Below are 7,647 nucleotides of genomic sequence, written 5' to 3' on the forward strand. Positions count from 1 at the left end.
CTTTGTGTAGCAGTCATTAAAAACGCCATTTTCCCCGCAATACGTCCACTTTGAAGCGTGTCACGTTTACACAATAGGAGAGCAGTAAAAGATCTCGTTAGGACGAACAACACAAAACACATGCGAGTTGTTTTGTGTACGCGTGCGTGTTGATTTTCTCTTCCTCTCAGTCACTCAGTCAGTCCGGCTATGATGCGTTCTGTCCGGCCTCATTCATCATCCCCGCCACACACACACAGAACAAAATTATTATTTCTCTGACGGGCGAGTGCTTGAAAACAAATCCATTTCTCTGGCCATCAATTTATCATTTGGAATGGCGGAGTCACAGTTGAGTTGTAAGGGCCGGCCGACACGTGCGCGCGTGCGGGCGAGATCTGCAAGTGGATTGTGTGTTTTGAGAGATCACTGTGAATTTGAGAGATTTTTTTTTTTTTTTAAAGTGTGTGCGTGCGCGTGTGCGCGCGCGCGCGCGTCCTTCTTCACCTGACGTCTGTGATAATTTATCACTCCTCCTAGCTTGGCTGACAAACTATTTGCAGGAAAATGAGTTTTTCCGCTACGGATTTGTCCTCTGGGAATAGAAAAAGGGGAGCTGCTGCGTGCGTGTGTGCGTGCGTGCTTTATTCCATCACGTAGAGATGAATGTTTGCACACGCACACACGCGCGCGCGCGCGCGCGCGCACACACGCACTCAAAGGGACTTGAGGTCTCCAGTATTTATTGGGGGGAGGAGAAGGAGGAGGGGAGGTGTTTGAAGATAAATGAGGTAAATTAATAGAGTCACTGAGGGAAAAGATCCGCTTCCGCACCAGCAGATCTGCTAGTGACGCACACACACACACACCTAGCGCCCCCCTCCCAAACTCCTTGTCACCCCCCCCCCCCCCCTCCGTGCCCCCGTTTGCCCTCCCGCAAGATGACAAATGTAACAGTGGGCCACACAGCCATCAGAGCATAATGTCAGCCGAGAACAACACCGGCGCAATATCACGACTGCGACACACGCGTGTGCGCGTGCGCGTCGCCGCCATTACCACAATGGCTGACCGGCGGGGTCACCAGATTCCATTCTCACTTTCGAGCTCATCAAGCAAGATATTGACAATGTGCTTGGCGGAGAATTACACGACAGTAAAGGCCTAATTAGGCGGCCGTTACCCTGGGCCATCCATAATCGTCCCAACACGACGCAGCGGTGGGTGGGACGACGCCCCAAAAATAAATCTCACCTCACCGACCCCCACCCCCCCCCCCACGAAATGCCTGTTAGCATTACTGTGTTAACATTTCTCTCCACTTTATTGTCGGCTGACATCAGCTAAACGGCAGCCGGCTTGTCGGTTTAATGAATGTAATAAGTAGCCCATTTGTGGAGTTTAAAAAAAGACTTTTCATTTGGTGAAAAAAAAAAAATGCTCTTTGAGATTAAAAAAAAAAGAAGAAAAAAAGTCTGATTGTGTTGAAGAGATAATTAGCGTAATTCCGCACCATTGTGCAGATGCCACAATGACAGTTTCTGGGGGGAAATAAGCATGAATGGCCACCAAAAGTGTTTGAAATCGCAAACTATGCAACATGCGTAATCGCTCAAGATGATGTTTAAGTCCAACTCAATTCAGTTTCTTCAAAAAAAAAAGATTTGCTTCGCCCCACGCACAAAAAAATGTGAAAAAAAATTCACTTTTATGAACTCATTTAATAGAATGCAGAGCATTAAATAGCTTGTGCGTCATGACTTAATGCTGCAATCCAATTCAAAGGGCTGCGTCTTCTAGTTTGCCCGTCTTGGCCACCGGGAGGCAGTAGAGTGTAACACAACCAATGGATACACGCAAATGAAGAAGAATAAGCTCCTTCGACAAAACTACTCAGTATGTTTTTGGGGGGCGTTTGTTTTTTTTTCTACAAAATGGAACATAAGAGTTGAAGAAAGAAAAGTATCAGTTTATTGTTTTATTATCTTTCTACATGTGTTGTTCTACCATCTTTGTTCAAATATAAATTGCTTAAAAAGTTGTACAACAATACTAACTGTCAGCGTGTCAGTGGCATTTCCACTAAAATTGGTTTTAATTTAAAAGGCGCGAGTACAGCAAATATCGAACGAATCGTTCCACTTAGAAAAAAAAATATTATATATATATTTTTTATTATTGTTGGAGAGATATATGTTTGAAGGAAGGAAGTTCATTCATTTGTGTAAAATGACAACAACAACAAACTCATTGCATCATACCGTCTCGAAATGACTCATGAGTCGTACCATATTGGATGAACCCTAAACCTGCTGTTTTATGCCTTAAAAAAAAAAAGATTATGGAACACTGTTATGATTTACAAAATCTAAATATAATAATCCATTTTGAGCCAAATACTGTTTAGTAGTCTGGTCCTCGTGCTCTGACTCCCGCAGATGAGATTGTAATGACAGCATGTTGCCATATGGAGGACGGCCATGTTTGGGGTTGTTGATGCTCGTCCTCCATGTTGTGATGTCTTGACCCCCACCACCACCGACCCGCACCATCTGTTTCACTCCCTCATCTCTTTCTCTTCATCTCGGCCGTCTCATTGTCCCCTCTATTTCCGCTTTGGGTTTGCCCTTTAACCCCGCCGCCCAACCCAACCCTCCCCTCCTTTTTTACTCCCATCAGCACCCCAAATCTTCTTGTTCTTCTCTTAAACGCCCCCCCCCCCCCCCCCGCAAACTGGTCTCCAGTCTTTTCGGGCGGCTAATAACTGTTGCCGGCAAGCGGCACACAAAATCCCAGCATGCCGGCCTTTGTGCGGCGCACAAAAGCACGCAGGCTGTTAGCAACAGGAAGGCTCGCCCCGCGACTGATGTTCGGGCCGCATGGGTCGACGACGGAGCCAACACCTCCGCCTCAGTGGTGGGAAGTAACAAAATATAAATACTTTGTTACTGCACTTAAGCATCTGTACTTGACTATTTATTTTTCTGATGACTTTTATTCTCTGAATTTGAAAACAGATATCTGAAGTTTTAGTCAAAATGCACCATATTCCTCATCTATGGTCTTATTAAATAAATGTTTTTATGATGTTTACTCAAAGATTCTCCATGTAATCTGAAAAAAAAAAAAAATAACATACAAATGAGATGTATTTTTCCATAACCTTATCGGTACTTAAGACATCTGTGTATTTTTTCCTTTTTGTTAGCCAGTTCACATCATTAGCAAAGCTATGGCTAACACGTCATTTTGATAGCATAAAAGCCACAGCCAACTCTAGCTAGCTTTAACTTTTCAATAAGAACAAGACAAGATGAATTAAAAAAGAATTATCGTATCGTATTTGTGCAAATTTTTCAAGGAGAAGTTGTTTTATAGCATACTAGCATAATGACTGGACATAACAGACTAGTTAGCTAGCTAGCTAGCTAGCCAGCTAGCCAGCTAGCGGGTTTTTTTCCCTTTTTATTCTGGCCAAGTTATCATAATGGATACTGTGTATAAATTTTTGTACACAAGTACATTTGACTTTTTTTTTTAAACTTTTACTTAAAGTTGCAATATGGAACTTTTTTCCCAAAATAACTTTACAATAAGCTTTTTATTTGACCATTAATGACTGAAATGCCTTCTTATTAGTAGATTAACACCTTAGCTGTTCACAATGAGTACTCCTGCAAGCATCTGGCCAATAGTTTTCAGACTGGATTCGGGTTCGAATTTCCCGCGCCCTGTCTGTGGATGTGACGTCATGTGCGTGGTGTGTGTGTGAGAAGAACGGTATGTGCAGTTTCATTTTTCGTCAGCAGGTGGCAGATGGAATATTCTATGTTCAGTAGCTTTAAGTAAAAAGTGTTAAATCAGTACTTTTACTTTTACTGTACTAGAGTATCTGCACTAAAGTACTACTTAATGTCCTTTTTCATACCCAAATTCATAATATACCAAAGTATGTGTATGAGTACTTTTGCCGAGTAAGGCGAGCCTGACGGACACACTCCGATAATTGCGACATCAGAGCGACTGGCCCGAGCTCGTCCTGCTGCCTGGGCATCACGTGCCGTTTCCATGGAGATGACAAAAGGGTTCTAAACAAGAGTGGTGTCATGGCTGGTCCAAAATGATCACACACGCTACTAAAGTAAAGGATGCGTAGTCGCCATGGTAATGGCAGGGATTTCCTCGTCATGTCAATCCAATGGATGCTATTTACATTTGTTGGCCACCGGGGGGCAGCATAAGACGGGGAAAAGCTCCTCAGTGAACCGCGGTAGTCATTTTTCATAGAGGATAAAGAATATATGACTGTTAGTATTGCTATATTGTGGGTCTATTTCATCAGTATGAGTAGCTTCGAACCCCTTGTCAGATCCAAATCGTGACCCAACATGCTGGGTCAAATCCCAGAACCTAATGGGTAGAAATAACCCAGCACTGGGTTAGCTATTTCAACCAGTTAAGCCGTTTTTTCAGTATGTATCAATGCCATTAGCATGTCAATGAAATTTTCCGTTTATGTTAGCATTAAGCTAGGGGCTCTTCACTCACCTGACACGAAACTTCAATTAGGATTGACATGAAACAGCTTGGAAGCTTTTTTTTTTTTTTTTTTTGTGACAAACTGCTGCTCATGGTGAAGTGAGTGGAGTTGAAATCCACTAAGAGGAAATGTGAAATGTGTGTTTTCAGCACTTGCGAGGAATCCGCGGGCCTAATGGGCTCATCAATAGCGAGGCTATTATGACCTCATTATCTGCCTCATCTCGACTCACTGACCACAAACACACATGCGCCCACTTATAAAATTGTCATTAAGTGGGCTTTTCCCCGGGAAGCATTTATTTTAAGGGGAGGGGGAGGGGGGAGGGGGAGGGGGCGTCCTGGCAGAGACAAGCAGTTTTTTATTTATTTATTTATTGTTTTTACACTTTGTTTTATATTGCTTCATATTTTATGGCGGGATTTTAGCTTAATCAAGCATTAATTTTTTTTTTTTTTTTTTTTTTTGTGAAGAAGCAAAAAGAGCCACCTGTCAACTAATCAATGAAACACGTTGTACAGTGTTGCTGTGACCTTTCACCTTATATTGACACCTGTCCCCGCAGGTCACGGTGCTTTTTTCTTTTCTTTTTCTTTTTTCTTGCAAATCCGGACAGGGACCGAAAACCAACAACCCCCCCCCCCCCCCCCCGCGCACCCCCACCACCACCACACTTTTTACACGCTCATCAATGCCAAGTTTGATCTCAATTCAACTCAATTTATAGTACTTTAAAACATTCATATAAAGTATAAGGAGTAAACATCAATCATGCAATAAAAAATGATTACACAAAATAAATTAATAAATATCACAAATAAAATTCATATAACATAGTAAAAAATGGAAGTTATCTTTATTGTGTATTTTCTTATTTTTTACGCATATGTTAAATACCTCTATTGTATATCACTGGAAATTATTAAATAACTTTTTTTTGATCAAAATAGTTTTTACACAGTTACACATGCATTTTTAATTTTAAACATCCTTTTAGAGGATTTTTTTTTTTATGCAGCGGTGTTTTTTTTTTTGTTTTTTTTTACTCAACGCGTTTTAGCTGTCGTTTTCTTGAAAAGCCGTTAGCAATCACTTATGTTTATGTGTTATGAAATTCGATTAAAAAATAATATATATATATATATATTTATATATATATATATATATATTATTAATGTTACTGAAAATAAATAAATTTTTATGAATGAATTTTTTTTCGCACTGAAACTGTCGAACCACTCAAAAATTATATGCAGCCTATACATACTTACATACACAATAATATATTTTTGCATGGAAATTGAGCAATTGCTGTCTATTTGTTTTTGAGAATTTTATACCCCCGCTCCCTTAAAAAAAAAAAAAAGGTGTGTGTGTGTGTGCGTGCATCCCCTTGGCAAAAGGAGCCCTATCATTAACCGCAATAATCCACACAGTATCATGACGGTTGATAGTAATCTGTAGTTGTTGTTTTTCTAATCCCTTGTTAAACTCCCGCTAACCTCTCTGTGCTGTCAATTTGTCCCTGCAGGCGTCATCTTGTGTATTTACAGCCACACTCGCCCGCATTGTTTTACATTAGAGGAAAGAAAAGTCAAAAAAAAAAAAATCGCTTCTTGCACTTTTTATTTATTAAAAAAAAAGAGGAAAAAAGAGCAACAACAAAAAAAAAGAGATCATATGAATATTAAGCATGCAGGCCCACCGCCGGGGGTGTCTCATTGCTGTCATTAGAGGTGTCGTGTTTGTTTAACAGGCTGCTGAGAACAACCTGAACAACCTTTGCAAGTGTTGGCCCCCTGCTGACAGCTGACGCGAGGCCTGCAGACTTACGAAGTTCTTTTGTTTTGGGGGTTTTAAATCCTCACAATCCTGCCCAAGAAAAATACTATTAAGTCATAAAAAAAAAAAAAAAAAAAAAAAAAAAAAAGCACACCAAAAATCACGATGACGTCATAAAAGCTATTAAAAGCCATTCAGCGATTTTCTATCGCTTATCCTCTAAATATCTCTCTACCTTATACTTTTTTATTTTATTAACAATGAGTGATTAACAACTTTTAAAAATTGATACATATAGGCTTCATAAATATTTTTATTTTTATGCTGTAAGTTATTTGAATCATTACAAATAAAGTCACGGAAGGGATTAAAAATGTAAGACTATAACTGCATTAAAATGGTTACATAAATAAATTCACTAATCAAACAAATTCACTGGAAAATATTTAAAGCGAGTTGTCCAACAACTATGAAAAGAATTACAATTATTTAAAAATATTAACCAAAAAATCTAGAGAAAGACACACACTCGTACCTAAAAATCAAAAGAAAGAAGAAAGTGTGCAAAACAAAACAACAAAATCATTTAAGAAGCGTAAAAAATAAAAGAGTATTTAAGAAATATATTATAAAAACGCTATTAAAACAATTACAACAAAATCACTTTTACTTTGTCAAGCAAGAAAAAAAGAGCAGTAAAATATGTAGCCTATTTCATACTAATAAACTTTAATGCGTTATGTTTTTTTGTGCCCATCAAATCTTTTTCTTTCAACAAATGTTACGTCACCTTTTATTAATTGCGCATTATTAATACGATATACATTCTGCCTATTGCGCAACATTAATAATCATCTGAAAGTGAGTGACATATTTTTAATAACCAAAACTAAAAGCATAAAGTGGCGGGAAACGGGAGCAAATGAAAAACTTTCTGATTTTGAATGTCCAAATTTTGTGCAATTTTTTTGGGCGCAAAGCGTCTTAAGTAAGTTTGTTCTAAAATCTGTAAAATGTCTTTTCTGGTGGGAGAGTCCTGTAATAAACTGTAAATTGTTTCATAATCATAAATCATAAACGTGTGTGTGCTCAAGCTGTCAGCGGTGAAATGGTGACGGATCGACGCAAATCACGCACTAAATTGCGTGTGAAAGCGCACTTTGGTGCCACGGCGTATGCGCGCGCGCGCTTCCGTGCGTGTGTGTCTGCCGTGTGTGTGTGTGTGTGTGTGTCTGCGTGTGGCTCCTCCCCCTTCCGGCCTTCGTCCAATAGCTGCGGGGCGTCCTCCGGTGCGCGTTCCCGCTTGGATAAAACGCGTGGCTGTGCGCAAGCGGCGCGCAAACACA

Source organism: Vanacampus margaritifer, chromosome 14 (genome assembly GCF_051991255.1).
Source record: "Vanacampus margaritifer isolate UIUO_Vmar chromosome 14, RoL_Vmar_1.0, whole genome shotgun sequence".
NCBI classification, from domain to species: domain Eukaryota; kingdom Metazoa; phylum Chordata; class Actinopteri; order Syngnathiformes; family Syngnathidae; genus Vanacampus; species Vanacampus margaritifer.